This window comes from Lissotriton vulgaris, chromosome 9 (assembly GCF_964263255.1).
Source record: "Lissotriton vulgaris chromosome 9, aLisVul1.2, whole genome shotgun sequence".
NCBI lineage: Eukaryota > Metazoa > Chordata > Amphibia > Caudata > Salamandridae > Lissotriton > Lissotriton vulgaris.
Genome location: NC_141697.1, coordinates 568363675 through 568380137, shown reverse-complemented (window position 1 = coordinate 568380137; position 16463 = coordinate 568363675).

Below are 16463 nucleotides of genomic sequence, written 5' to 3'. Positions count from 1 at the left end.
TGCGCCTCGACGGCGACATTCTACGCCTCGACGGCGACCTACGCCTAGACGGCGACCTGCGCCTCGACGGGGACCTAGACGACGGGGATCTTGACGACGAACGTCTCCACTTAGCCGACAGCGAATGGCAGTGTCGCCTCGACGGCGAGCGCCGGCGCCTGGCCCGTCGACTGCTCGACGCCGATGAAACAGTCACCGGTGACTTCGATGGTCTTGTAACATCCCTCGACGCAGAGCGTCGACGTAGTTTCGACTCAGACGATGGGGAACAGACCGTAGTCATTCCTCTCGACGCCGTAGTGGGAACAATGGACCCAGACGGAGAATGGTGACATTTGCTGGCCTTCCTGCCCCTGGGGAGCCCCCCAGAGGCCTCAGCATGGGCAGAAGAACCCCCTCCAGACCCACCTTGTGCCTTCAATCTTCTTTCCTCGAGGCCCTGATGTCTGATCTTCCTGTCCTTCAGGGTCCTACCAGAGAAGCCTTGACAGATCACACACTCCTCTGGGACATGTGAAGAAGGAAGGCAGAGAATACACACCTCATGGGGATCCGATTTGGCCGTCTTCCTGGAGCACTCCGGGCATTTATCTAATAATGCAGGCATATTAGACAAAAAACAGAGCAAGAACCAAGGAGAAAGGCACTAAAGTACAACAAAGTACTAAACTGAGAAAACTAGTGAAAAAAAAAAATCACCAAAAACCCTTAAAAAGGGAGAGCTCAATGCTCCAGGGTCCTGCTTGCAGGAGCCGGAAAAAAGAACTGAAAGTAAAGGGACCTGCAGTGCATTCTGGGATACTGTGAAGTTCTGGAAAGTTCTCTTAAAGGCACAGTAGCCTGTTTTGAGCCACATAATGGCAGCCTATGGGGCTGGTCTGTCCATGTCTTCCTCTCCATCATTCCAGAGGGTTTTTTGCTGCACAGGGAAATCTGGACAGGCTTTGCTGTTAGTGGATTTTTTTGGTGGAATTTCTAGTTGAAGTACTGGACATTGTAGCCTGTTTATAGGCTGCATTATCTGTCTTTAAATTCTCTGCATTTTTTCGACACTAAGATTATTTTTGATTGCTCCGTGGTCCACACACATGGGCAGGACTATTCACTAGATTATGACTATACACAGAGATCCCCTACTACAGAACAAATTACCTTTCGTGGGGGGGGGGGGGCGCTATGATGCAAAGTCATCCTGGGCACCCCCCCCCCCCATCTTTTTGCTGACTGGAACTGGCCTCTGTTTAACCATTCCAAGTGCCAGTACCAAGCTAAAAGGAACACATTAGAATACAGTTAAGACACCCAACATACACTAGGGTACACTATGGTGGGGTTCCCCTGTAATTGGCATGACCTACTCCATAAGCCCCTAGTATGTAATAGGGCAGGGGATTGAAACTATCTGGAAGTCTCCAGTATCCTGGGGCATGGCAGTTTAGAGGCCAGCAGATGTTCTGCACTAGCGTTTCTGCAGTGCTGAAGCCTGAGGTACGTTTAAAAGCATCCCTGGTTGCCTGGACAGCTTTTAAACATTAAATTGTGCCCAAACTCGACTTTGGGGGTAGGGGCCCTTAAACATGAAAAACCCATTATGTTTTTGCGTATTAGGGACCCCCATGGTCACCTCTAGGTATCCCAGGGGTGGAGGGTCAATTATCTATAAGGAGCACCCTTATAAAATGAGTTTTTAAATTCTGGGGTAAAGTGAACGTTTACATTTCACTCCCCACATTGTATTAACCTCTTCGACGCTGATGACTGAACCGCTCCGTCATCAGCCGTGGTGGCACTGTGCTGATAAAAGAGCAGTTCAGTCATGGCAGCACCAGACGCACCTGCGCGGCACATTCTATTGAGCAAGCGGGGCCATGACGGAACCGCTCAGTCAGCAGCACAGCTCACCCAAGGCTGGTGACGGAGCGGTTCCGTAACCAGCGCGTGAGCACTGCACGCCCCCCCCACCCACTTAGCGCTGCGGCAGAATAGCCGCTGTAGCAAAGGCGTTAAAGAGCTGCTCAAATTTGACTTGGATGCTAGAAAAATTGGGTACGGATGTTCTGCAATATTTCTGCAGATTTAGGACCCCTGAAGTTTCCTCTAGTTGCACAGGGGGTGTGGTGTGGGTCCTGTAAAATTAGGGAAATACTTATTAAATATGGTTTTATAAGCCCTGGTTCTTGAAGTGGCCCAGGTCATTATCACCATGGCCAGTAGGTTAACATGGTAGGAAGTGATTGATTAATAATAAATTGATAGGAGAGGCTTAGCCGGACCATTCAAAAACTTCCCAGAATGGTAGTAGTAAATCCAACAATATTATATTGTTGAATTTCTCCTAAAATGTACATACAAGTTATGAGACTTTGCAAGTCCAAATTCAGCCTTTCAGTGGTCTGCCCCGATTGGTCAGAGTTAAGTGGATTGCCAGGTTGCTGGGAGGGCAGTGTGCTGGTCTACATGAATGCCAGGCCAGGCGGCGTTGTAAACTGCTCTACAGATGGGAGGCCTGGGTTTCAGTCTACTATGAATCTTGACCCAGAGTCAGGGCTAGGCTTAAGGAAGGTCTGTGCAGTTGGTAGGGGGAAGAGTCCATGGAAATAAGACATCCCGGGGGTGTGGTTAGCCAGCTCTTACATCCTTGCTGGATGATCAGCCATTATGGATTTGGAAGAATGATGCACTCTGGGACAAACTAATGCCACACTCTACAGGATGTGGTCAGAACTAGGACAAGTTGCCCTGCTCTCATTGGTCAGCAGTGACCTGGTGCTTGACTCAGAATTTTGTAGTATCCGAGGGGTAGAGCCCTCCAGATCTGCTGCTTGAAACTGAACGAAGTTCCCTGCCGATTGTGCGGTGCAAGAAACTTGAAGGCCTGACCTCTGGAGACTGCACCAAGTAAAACTGCAGCCCCATGGATTACCTTGCTGCCAAAGGAATAGAGTGGAACTCCCTGCAAGCTATAGGCTAACAGCTCACCTGGCCAGCCCCACAAAGAATTTAAAGCCTGAGGTACCAATGGATTTGTAAGGGTTTTGTTAAAGTGGATTGCAGAATTGAAGTTTCACACTCCAGGACCTTCTTGGAGATTCCAGAACCTTGGATTGTGTGTTAATTACTTTTGGACCAGCAAGCAGAACTCCAGGAAGGGTGTTCTAACTGGACCACGCTTGCTGAAGGCAGCTCCTACAGTGGTGAGAATTCAGAATGGTGTGTTCCGGACCTAGAAAACAAAATGCTTTTAAGGGGCACTGTTGGTTTCAAAGCACTAGAAAGGGATCAATCTTTAAAAAAAATCTCGGGTTACATAGTGGATTATTTTCATTGTGGTGTCATTTAAAAGATGAAAATTTGACCCATTTTTATAAATGTGTTGGATTTTTATTTTGTGTTGTCTTTATTTACTGAAATTGTGTTTTTGAATGCTTTACATACCCGTCTTTGAAGTTAAGCCTGTCTGCTCGTTACCAAGGGTTGAGCAAAGGAATAATTTTCTAAGACCTATGATGAGTGCTATCATGAGTTAGTGGACTTATTGCCAGTGGCAGACCCACATTTTCCCCTACCAATAACCCACTTTCCAACAGAAACCAATTCAGGCCCTCCCTGAAGATAAGAACCTTGGTCCATGCTTTTTTTGCAACACTTGCCCCCCACAAGCACTACACTGGACTCGCCTACATGGATGTGGCAGTCTCGACCATCACTGCACTGAACTCTGAGCTAGAATTGCCAGCCAGGCCCCCCTGCAACAGAGCCCTCTTCCAGAACCACATTAAATGTCACAGACCTGACACTCCTGTGCGACATTTGCTTTGTTTTGTGGTACCTAGCGATATTAGCTGTACTGACCTCCTCGTCAGGGGTAGTGAGCACTATATAAATACCAAATTAAGGTATACATTCGAAGAACAGGGTGCGGATCCCCACTCTTCCACGAGACTACATTGTGGGATTCTGGTCATTTTATGCTCACTTTCTAGCCTTGTATATATTTTCAAAGGGAGTTTTAGAACCAGACTGAGCCAGGCCACATGAACTGCTTATAGTTTCCCCATAGCTCAGAGCAGTATGAACTGGTCTTAGCAGGTTATATAACCAGGCCAGTGTGGGTTAATTGTCCCCGGTGTGGCCTCCCCCAGTCTATCCAGAAGGCTGCACAGGGAGCCGATGGGACATGAACACCAGAAGCCAATAAAGAATTATGCTCCTTCCAGGGTAGTTGCAGTCAGTACTAATTCAGCACACGCTCACACCTGCCACAGCGTTGACAAATATCAGTGATGCAGGCCAGGGGCTGCAGTCGCTGGGGACAGCAAGGCCACGTGCAGGAGCATTTCATTGGTTGGGCCTACCAGGAAAAGACAAAATCCTGGGCACAGGCTAGCCTAACCGCAGTATCCCTTATTCAAAACAGCGGTTAGGCAAGGACCACACCGAGTCCCATTATATTAGTACAGCCATTAAGGGTTGGAATGGAAGAAATGAGCCGAGGTATCCAATAAGGTTTTGAGAAACTAATTCAGGTGATTGAAATAGTCCCCCGGGGCCAAGACAAAACGCATTTACACAAGTTTGAGCTATTGGCATTGTAAAAGACAAAGTCTTTATTTATGTTTTGGTTTTAGAAAACATAAACAAAGTCATTTAAAAAGGAGAATAGCTTAAACTTGTGTAAATGCGAGACCTATAGCAAATGCTTGTTCTAAGAAGTTCAGTATTCTTGGGTGTCCCTTACTCCAACCTCTGGCAGCATCTTTTTTCTGTTTATTGCTGGGAAGTTGGTTCCTGGTTCACCATGAGCTTCTAGTTCCTTCCTGTAGCGGTAGGTTGGTCTGGCCGGCAGCATGAGTGTAACAGTTGGGGTCTTCTCTCAATCTCTGGTCACAGGGTTTCCCCAGTGGATGCAAGATAGTTGTTCATTTGTATTCAGAGGCTACAGTGTGGATTTGGTATGTGTAATTGCCTCTAACCCTGCTGTACAGCATCTACCCTGGTGAGTCTTGCCACGTTGGGAGATGTGAGCCTGTTGTATGCTTTTCCGGTCACAGAATCTGGGCTTTCTTGGGTATATTTCATGCTATATCTGCACGATTTTACCTTGGGTGAGGGCCCTTTGCTCAGTCTGGCATTTACGGCATCTCCTCCCGCTGTCATGTGTCTCCTCGATCAGGGGTAGTTGGTCCAGCCCTTCCAGCAAAGCCTCTGTTGCATATCGGCTGTATTCCACCACTCCCTTTTTGCCTTACTTCTAGGGCATCAGTTATCCTCTATCTCTGGGCCCAGGGGAGACACCCCACAATTTTGATAGCCTAGCGTAACGGCTAAGCTACCAAATGACACGAAAATCATATGCAAAATGAGGTGGCCTAGCTATTGTGTTCAGACAAACATTACATCTCACTAAGGTGGACATCACCATAAAAGAACAGTTTCACCAGATGCAGTCTTCCTCCTGTAACCTACAACTCCTTTACAGACCTCCACCTAGCAATGCAACATTCACAAACTCGTTTCAAACCAAACATGCCCCAGCCACAATCACTGGCCTAGATGCACTGAACCTGCATCAGATCGGCCACAAACCCTCACAACAAAAGACATTAAATGTGTCGCGCAAATACAGAACTAATTTCCTTTTAAACAAGGACTCTAGTTACAAGGTCAGCTCTCTATTTGCATGATTTTAAACATGACACTAGATACACCTAAAAATCATAATGCATTGCTCTATTGACCATGGAACACTACTCATTTTAGTAAACTTAACACAGTACAGATCTAGACAAATACAGATTAAAAAAAAAGTGGCTACAGGAAGCTTTGGATACCCTGATATCACTAAAAACCACACAAAAGAAATAAAGCACCTGGAGAAATGTAAAATATTAAATTCAAAAGCTGCAATATGCTTGGCTCAAAACAACCTATCAAGACAAACTATAGAAAGTTAACAGATTATACAAGTTAGCTATCAAAACAGCCAAGATATTCAGACAGAATTTAAAATGCCAATAGTGCAAATAACTAAATTGGAAACTAAGTTGCCTTGGAGATCATCCCATTAAAATCTTGCGTAAAGTGGAAATCATTAAAGAGCCAAAGCAGACCATTGGACTCATACACAAAGAAACGCCAGCGCTGACTATTCCAAAACAATCCAATACTTAACCCAGCCTCTGGTTCCTTCAAACTGATTTTACACAATGAATTTATGGACCTGGTCAAAGCAAACAGGCCTGCCGGCAGCCCTTCCAACCAGTGTCCACAGTAAAACATTAAAAATTCCTTAACTAGCGGGAAGGGGTTAGAAGTAAGGAATGGGTATAGCAAAGAAAGAAAAAGGAATTATACGTTGCACAAATGTCTGATCTCGTTAGCCTTCATGTCCACCTGTCCCTCCCGCCTCATCAGACCTCCTCCCGCCCACCACTCCCCCCTCCTGTAGAAAAACAGGTGTGCTACAGCAAGGGTCCTCACCCCCCCCCCCCTCCCTCAGGGAAACGGGTGTGCGACAGCAAGGGTCCTCACACTCCCCCCCCCCCCCCCAAGTCTAGCATTGTCTCCTCCGCCGGTGTGAGGGCTGACTGCCACGCCTTGAGTATGGATGGAGAAAGTAAGCATGTACAGCCCCCTGCGGAAACAAAGGAAGGATATGCCTGTTGTTGGTCTTCCTTTGTCGCTTCCTGTCGTTCCCGACGCTGAGGTAGATACGTTGGTTTGTGTGTGCAAGATCGAGGTGGATGTGGTCGCTTGAGTTAAAGGTTCAGGGGTATTTTAGACCAATCAGCTATGCTAGCTTGGCAACAGGGCATTTAACAACGTACGTAAACAGAGAAGAGAGACCTACTAGACCTGCTGCTCACAGCGGCCCTAAAGATAATCCTAACGAACTGGAAAAATACGGCGAAAGCAAACTTGAACATGGATCAACTGGGTCACCTTCCTAAGAGGAGCAGACAACATTACAGGCAACTTCTCGAAGGAACACACCCCCAAGGAGCTCATGTGGGAACCACTCGACAAACACTTCACAATGACCATCCCCCCCCTCTTTCTTTTCCTCGACAAATCAAGAAATATAGATAACACAAATGTACTGTATACAACTGCCAATGTATATGCCACTTATATTTTTCAATAAAAAAACTTTATAAAAAAAAATCCTTAACTAGCAGAATATTGCCAGAGAACTCCGTCATACACCCATTACCTGTTGAACCTAGACTACAGACCAATTACAAATATGCCTTTCCTGGGATAAATTTATAGAAAAAGCAGCATTCACCAAGATGTCACAATTCATTATAGAGAATGCTATACTTTGACATCCAAACAGGATTCCACCCGGAAGAGGCACTATCTGTCCTGGACATCCGAGATGACCTGAACAGGGTTGCTGCACTACCTCGGACCTAACAGACAGAAACAAACAGACCAAAGCTTCATGGTCAATTGACAACACCACAGCAATGGTCTTCATTCACAAAAATTGTGGCCCAACATGCCATTAAAGCTCAAACCTGGACCCGGTTAATCTTGATTTTAGACCAGATTACAAATGGACCTTTCCTGGGCCAAGTGATTTGCAGCATTACATTTACATGAAATCATTACTGACACTGATCGCATTTCACCTCGCATGCATACAACTATGCAGATGACAAAAATACTCCTTTAACAGTAAAGCCCCATAGACATGAAAATCAGAAATAACCTTGGGAAGAAATTTAGGGTAAGTACGCATAACAAGCTTAGCAGCATGAAATACAGTATAAGGCTCTTGGCAACACAACGCCTGAATTTCACTCACCCTGCGGGCCGATGTAATGGCCACGAGGAACGCCGCCTTCCAGGACAGGTGCTGCAAGGAAGCCTTACTAATGGGTTCAAAAGGCTCCTTCATCAATCTAGACAGCACCACATTCAATTCCCATGAAGGCGAAGGAAGCCTGACAGGAGGGAACACTTACTTCAAGCCTTCCAAAAAGTCTTTGATCACAGGGATCTGGAAGAAGGAAGTCTGTGAAGGGCTTTTCCTGTAGGCAGTCAATGCAGCGGGATGAACCTTAATGGAATGAACATTAAGGCCAGACCGTGCCAAATGTAGAAGATAAGGAAGGATGACCTCTTCCTTGCACGTCGTCGGATCAAAGTTCTTGGACGCACACCAGATACAAAACCTCTTCCACTTGTAAGCATAGGATGTCCGAGTGGAAGGTCGCTTAGACTCCTTCAGTATGTCCATGCAATCTTCGGGCAGATTCAAGTGGCCATATTGCACTCTCAGGAGCCATGCCGCCAAACTCAAAGACGAGAGGTTGGGGTGCAACATCTGCCTCCCGAACTTCGTGAGAAGGTCCGGCCTGCACGGCAGCCGTATGTGCGGAAAGAGACCGGTGAAGCAGGTCCGTGAACCACCACTGCCTGGGCCATTCCAGGGCAATCAGGATCATCCGTGCCCTGGACTGGGACAGCTTGAGCACCGCGGGAATCAGGGGAATGGGTGGAAAAGCGTACACAAAGCTGTTCGACCAGTTGATCCATAGCGCATTCCCCAGCGTCCCTTGCTGGTAGTACCTGGAGGCGAAGTCTCGGCATTTGCCGTTTTCGGCGGTGGCGAACAGATCTACGTCTGGAGTCCCCCACCTTCTGAAGACCTCTCCTAGTACTTCGCCGTTTATGACCCATTCGTGGTTTTCCTGAATCAGTCTGCTCAGTGCGTCCGCCTGAACTTTCTGCACACCTGGTAGATGGGTAGCCGTTATCGTCGATCCTCTGGCCAGAAGCCAGAGCCAGATAGTCTGCGCCTCCTGAGACAGGGTGCGCGATCGAGCCCCCCTGCTTGTTGAGGTAATACACCGTGGTCGTATTGTCCGTCTGTACAAGCAGGGAGTTGGTCTGGAAGGACGGATGAAAGGCCTTCAGCGCCAAGTGAACAGCTCTGAGTTACAGGAAATTGATGTGATACGTAGACTCCATCGGAGACCACGTTCCTTGAATCTGTAAGTCTCCCAAATGCACTCCCCAGCCGTGGAGAGAGGCATCCGTCACGATAGTCTGAGTAGGAATGTCCTTGTGGAAGGGAACCCCTCTGAGGAGATTCTCCGCTGAACACCACCACTTCAGAGACTGAAGAGCATGCAGAGACAGTCGTATCTTGTCGTCCCAAGATCCTTTCCTCTGGTCCCATTGGTCCTCCAAGCACTCCTGCAGAGGTCTCCTGTGTAGTCGTGCATGAGGAGTGAGGAAGATACAAGAGGCCATCGACCCCAGTAGAGAAGACACCGTCCTCACTGTTGTAGATGGAGCGGTCATAAGAGCCTGAGCCTTCAGAAGGATCGATCAGAGTCACTCCTCCGAAGGAGACACGCTTGCTGACAGCGTATTGATGGTGGCTCCCAAGTACTGAATGCACAGGACTTGGATCGGGACAGACTGGGACATGTTGATGTGCAACCCCAACTTGTTCAAGAGAACGCATGTCTTCTGGAAGTGCGCTTGAGCTTACGAGAAGGAGGCCTTGATCAACCAATCGTCCAGGTACGGGTAGACAAACACCTTGTTCTTCCTGAGGTGTGTCGCTACCACTGCCATGCACTTCGAGAATGTTCTGGGCGGAGATTTCGGCCCGAATGGCAGCACTGTGTACTGATAATGATTGGTGCCGACTTGAAATCGCAGAAACTTCCTGTGTTTGCACGTAATGGGCACATGGAAGTAAGCATCCTGTAGGTCTATTGCACAAAGCCAGTCTCCGAGGATAAATCTGATGCAACGACAGCATGCAAAACTTTTGAGAATCCACTTGTTTGCCTGCCGCAAGTACAGAATGGGCTGGAACTTGTTTTTGTCCTTCTTGCGAACCAGGAAGAACCGGGAGTACAGACCTCTTCCTCTTTGAGACCGAGGTAAGTCTTCTAGCGCCCTTTTCCTTAACAGGATATCTGCCTTCGCCTGGAGCTTGCGCAGTTGATACTGCGAGCGCTGACCGGAGGGATCGCTGGAGGAGGGCTGATGAACCGAAGACTATCCATTGCAAACCATATTCAGCACCCACTTGTCCTGAATAATTTTTCTCCACTCTGCCAGAAAAAAAATGGAACTCTTCCCCCCACCGGAGCGGGTAACGGATGAAGGGGAAGTAATCGCTATGGGTTGAGACCCAGTTGGGCACGCGGTAGAGGACTGCTGTCCCCCTCTACCCTTCTGTCGTTTCTGGAAGGGTCTCCGGAACTGCTGCTGCGGTCCCGAAGACTGCCCCCGTCCTCTTCCTTGCGCGCCGTAGTGTCTTTAAAACGGGCGGTAGGACTTTTACTCTTTGGGCTTCTCCAAGCCCACAGCCGTAAGGGTCTCCGCCTCCATGCGGGCCATCTCATCATTCGCGTGTTCTCCGAATAAGGTATCCACGGAAAAGGGCAGGTTGGCCACCCGCTGCTGGGCCTCCGGCTTGAGTGACGTGAGCCGGAGCCAGGCATGTCGCCGTTGATTGATTCCATGGCAGTAAACATGGGCAGTCAACAAGAAGGCATCCACAGCCGCCCCGATTGGACAACAGCATCCCTTCCTTGAGGATCTCTTGGAAGTCTTCCCTCTTGTTAGAAGTTCTACGAACAGTTGCATGGAGTCCCACTGCACCCGGTCATAACGTCCCAGCAGAGCTGTATCGCTGGACGCCTTCATGGCTGTGGAAGCGGTCCCACACTCCTTCCTTCCAGCCGATCCATCGACTTTCCTTACCTGGCGGCACGGTGGATGACGGGGAGGTAGAGTGTAATTTCTTGGCCGCCGTCACCATCACCGAATCCGGTACCGGATCTACTCAGAAAGTCAGGGTCCGAATCCGAGGCCCTGTACTTCTTTAGAAGTCGGGAGGGAGCGGCCTTCACCACTGCTGGTGTGAGGAATAGCTCCTCTGCAGGTTCCTTCTATCCAGGTACTTGTGGTAGAAGAGGGCGAGACAGATGCTTCTTATGAAGCGTCTCAAATATCACTGACGTCGAAGGTGTAGGTGCCGTGACAGTGATACCCAACTTCACAGCCCCCCCCCTCAGGAGGACCTCCTGGAAAGTGGCAATGCCATCCACTGGAGAAACCCTGGTCTCAGGGGAGTCCGATAAGGTCGGAGAGTAGGAATGGGTCCTGGAAGAGCCTGTGCGGGACCTAGACCCCCGCCTCCTATGGCGACGCCTTGATCTGGTGGAGGATCTATGACGACTCCTTGATCTTCCTCTCAGTCCGGAGCGTGAATGTGACCTCGGCTGAGGACGATCAACCGGATCCACCGGAGCGGGTGACTTGGGCTTGGCGGGGCCTTCGGTTTAGGTGTACCCTTGGGAGGCGTCGGAAGAATAGGCAACGAAGCCGACCTCAGTGGAACCGGAGGAGGCTTTACTGGCAACCCTGGCCCAGGTTGCGGTGGAGGTAACGGAGGAGGAGTAGGCTTCCTCAGAGGGGGACCCCTTGGTAATGGAGGGAGAGTCACCTTCCCCGATGGGGTATACACCTCGGAATACACAGAGCTCGGCGAACCTCCTCTACCAGCCTGGGATGTTGGCAAGCTTCCCACGGCGCCAGGCCTCCTTTTACCTCTTCGACATCGAAGAACGGCAACCAGACAGCGAGCGTCGGCCCCTTGACGTTGAACGTCTCTTCTTTGGCATCGACCTTCTGCGCCTCGACGGCGACATTCTACGCCTCGACGGCGACCTACGCCTAGACGGCGACCTGCGCCTCGACGGGGACCTAGACGACGGGGATCTTGACGACGAACGTCTCCACTTAGCCGACAGCGAATGGCAGTGTCGCCTCGACGGCGAGCGCCGGCGCCTGGCCCGTCGACTGCTCGACGCCGATGAAACAGTCACCGGTGACTTCGATGGTCTTGTAACATCCCTCGACGCAGAGCGTCGACGTAGTTTCGACTCAGACGATGGGGAACAGACCGTAGTCATTCCTCTCGACGCCGTAGTGGGAACAATGGACCCAGACGGAGAATGGTGACATTTGCTGGCCTTCCTGCCCCTGGGGAGCCCCCCAGAGGCCTCAGCATGGGCAGAAGAACCCCCTCCAGACCCACCTTGTGCCTTCAATCTTCTTTCCTCGAGGCCCTGATGTCTGATCTTCCTGTCCTTCAGGGTCCTGCCAGAGAAGCCTTGACAGATCACACACTCCTCTGGGACATGTGAAGAAGGAAGGCAGAGAATACACACCTCATGGGGATCCGATTTGGCCGTCTTCCTGGAGCACTCCGGGCATTTATCTAATAATGCAGGCATATTAGACAAAAAACAGAGCAAGAACCAAGGAGAAAGGCACTAAAGTACAACAAAGTACTAAACTGAGAAAACTAGTGAAAAAAAAAAATCACCAAAAACCCTTAAAAAGGGAGAGCTCAATGCTCCAGGGTCCTGCTTGCAGGAGCCGGAAAAAAGAACTGAAAGTAAAGGGACCTGCAGTGCATTCTGGGATACTGTGAAGTTCTGGAAAGTTCTCTTAAAGGCACAGTAGCCTGTTTTGAGCCACATAATGGCAGCCTATGGGGCTGGTCTGTCCATGTCTTCCTCTCCATCATTCCAGAGGGTTTTTTGCTGCACAGGGAAATCTGGACAGGCTTTGCTGTTAGTGGATTTTTTTGGTGGAATTTCTAGTTGAAGTACTGGACATTGTAGCCTGTTTATAGGCTGCATTATCTGTCTTTAAATTCTCTGCATTTTTTCGACACTAAGATTATTTTTGATTGCTCCGTGGTCCACACACATGGGCAGGACTATTCACTAGATTATGACTATACACAGAGATCCCCTACTACAGAACAAATTACCTTTCGTGGGGGGGGGGGGGGGCGCTATGATGCAAAGTCATCCTGGGCACCCCCCCCCCCCCCATCTTTTTGCTGACTGGAACTGGCCTCTGTTTAACCATTCCAAGTGCCAGTACCAAGCTAAAAGGAACACATTAGAATACAGTTAAGACACCCAACATACACTAGGGTACACTATGGTGGGGTTCCCCTGTAATTGGCATGACCTACTCCATAAGCCCCTAGTATGTAATAGGGCAGGGGATTGAAACTATCTGGAAGTCTCCAGTATCCTGGGGCATGGCAGTTTAGAGGCCAGCAGATGTTCTGCACTAGCGTTTCTGCAGTGCTGAAGCCTGAGGTACGTTTAAAAGCATCCCTGGTTGCCTGGACAGCTTTTAAACATTAAATTGTGCCCAAACTCGACTTTGGGGGTAGGGGCCCTTAAACATGAAAAACCCATTATGTTTTTGCGTATTAGGGACCCCCATGGTCACCTCTAGGTATCCCAGGGGTGGAGGGTCAATTATCTATAAGGAGCACCCTTATAAAATGAGTTTTTAAATTCTGGGGTAAAGTGAACGTTTACATTTCACTCCCCACATTGTATTAACCTCTTCGACGCTGATGACTGAACCGCTCCGTCATCAGCCGTGGTGGCACTGTGCTGATGTAAGAGCAGTTCAGTCATGGCAGCACCAGACGCACCTGCGCGGCACATTCTATTGAGCAAGCGGGGCCATGACGGAACCGCTCAGTCAGCAGCACAGCTCACCCAAGGCTGGTGACGGAGCGGTTCCGTAACCAGCGCGTGAGCACTGCACGCCCCCCCCACCCACTTAGCGCTGCAGCAGAATAGCCGCTGTAGCAAAGGCGTTAAAGAGCTGCTCAAATTTGACTTGGATGCTAGAAAAATTGGGTACGGATGTTCTGCAATATTTCTGCAGATTTAGGACCCCTGAAGTTTCCTCTAGTTGCACAGGGGGTGTGGTGTGGGTCCTGTAAAATTAGGGAAATACTTATTAAATATGGTTTTATAAGCCCTGGTTCTTGAAGTGGCCCAGGTCATTATCACCATGGCCAGTAGGTTAACATGGTAGGAAGTGATTGATTAATAATAAATTGATAGGAGAGGCTTAGCCGGACCATTCAAAAACTTCCCAGAATGGTAGTAGTAAATCCAACAATATTATATTGTTGAATTTCTCCTAAAATGTACATACAAGTTATGAGACTTTGCAAGTCCAAATTCAGCCTTTCAGTGGTCTGCCCCGATTGGTCAGAGTTAAGTGGATTGCCAGGTTGCTGGGAGGGCAGTGTGCTGGTCTACATGAATGCCAGGCCAGGCGGCGTTGTAAACTGCTCTACAGATGGGAGGCCTGGGTTTCAGTCTACTATGAATCTTGACCCAGAGTCAGGGCTAGGCTTAAGGAAGGTCTGTGCAGTTGGTAGGGGGAAGAGTCCATGGAAATAAGACATCCCGGGGGTGTGGTTAGCCAGCTCTTACATCCTTGCTGGATGATCAGCCATTATGGATTTGGAAGAATGATGCACTCTGGGACAAACTAATGCCACACTCTACAGGATGTGGTCAGAACTATGACAAGTTGCCCTGCTCTCATTGGTCAGCAGTGACCTGGTGCTTGACTCAGAATTTTGTAGTATCCGAGGGGTAGAGCCCTCCAGATCTGCTGCTTGAAACTGAACGAAGTTCCCTGCCGATTGTGCGGTGCAAGAAACTTGAAGGCCTGACCTCTGGAGACTGCACCAAGTAAAACTGCAGCCCCATGGATTACCTTGCTGCCAAAGGAATAGAGTGGAACTCCCTGCAAGCTATAGGCTAACAGCTCACCTGGCCAGCCCCACAAAGAATTTAAAGCCTGAGGTACCAATGGATTTGTAAGGGTTTTGTTAAAGTGGATTGCAGAATTGAAGTTTCACACTCCAGGACCTTCTTGGAGATTCCAGAACCTTGGATTGTGTGTTAATTACTTTTGGACCAGCAAGCAGAACTCCAGGAAGGGTGTTCTAACTGGACCACGCTTGCTGAAGGCAGCTCCTACAGTGGTGAGAATTCAGAATGGTGTGTTCCGGACCTAGAAAACAAAATGCTTTTAAGGGGCACTGTTGGTTTCAAAGCACTAGAAAGGGATCAATCTTTAAAAAAAATCTCGGGTTACATAGTGGATTATTTTCATTGTGGTGTCATTTAAAAGATGAAAATTTGACCCATTTTTATAAATGTGTTGGATTTTTATTTTGTGTTGTCTTTATTTACTGAAATTGTGTTTTTGAATGCTTTACATACCCGTCTTTGAAGTTAAGCCTGTCTGCTCGTTACCAAGGGTTGAGCAAAGGAATAATTTTCTAAGACCTATGATGAGTGCTATCATGAGTTAGTGGACTTATTGCCAGTGGCAGACCCACATTTTCCCCTACCAATAACCCACTTTCCAACAGAAACCAATTCAGGCCCTCCCTGAAGATAAGAACCTTGGTCCATGCTTTTTTTGCAACACTTGCCCCCCACAAGCACTACACTGGACTCGCCTACATGGATGTGGCAGTCTCGACCATCACTGCACTGAACTCTGAGCTAGAATTGCCAGCCAGGCCCCCCTGCAACAGAGCCCTCTTCCAGAACCACATTAAATGTCAAAGACCTGACACTCCTGTGCGACATTTGCTTTGTTTTGTGGTACCTAGCGATATTAGCTGTACTGACCTCCTCGTCAGGGGTAGTGAGCACTATATAAATACCAAATTAAGGTATACATTCGAAGAACAGGGTGCGGATCCCCACTCTTCCACGAGACTACATTGTGGGATTCTGGTCATTTTATGCTCACTTTCTAGCCTTGTATATATTTTCAAAGGGAGTTTTAGAACCAGACTGAGCCAGGCCACATGAACTGCTTATAGTTTCCCCATAGCTCAGAGCAGTATGAACTGGTCTTAGCAGGTTATATAACCAGGCCAGTGTGGGTTAATTGTCCCCGGTGTGGCCTCCCCCAGTCTATCCAGAAGGCTGCACAGGGAGCCGATGGGACATTAACACCAGAAGCCAATAAAGAATTATGCTCCTTCCAGGGTAGTTGCAGTCAGTACTAATTCAGCACACGCTCACACCTGCCACAGCGTTGACAAATATCAGTGATGCAGGCCAGGGGCTGCAGTCGCTGGGGACAGCAAGGCCACGTGCAGGAGCATTTCATTGGTTGGGCCTACCAGGAAAAGACAAAATCCTGGGCACAGGCTAGCCTAACCGCAGTATCCCTTATTCAAAACAGCGGTTAGGCAAGGACCACACCGAGTCCCATTATATTAGTACAGCCATTAAGGGTTGGAATGGAAGAAATGAGCCGAGGTATCCAATAGGGTTTTGAGAAACTAATTCAGGTGATTGAAATAGTCCCCCGGGGCCAAGACAAAACGCATTTACACAAGTTTGAGCTATTGGCATTGTAAAAGACAAAGTCTTTATTTATGTTTTGGTTTTAGAAAACATAAACAAAGTCATTTAAAAAGGAGAATAGCTTAAACTTGTGTAAATGCGAGACCTATAGCAAATGCTTGTTCTAAGAAGTTCAGTATTCTTGGGTGTCCCTTACTCCAACCTCTGGCAGCATCTTTTTTCTGTTTATTGCTGGGAAGTTGGTTC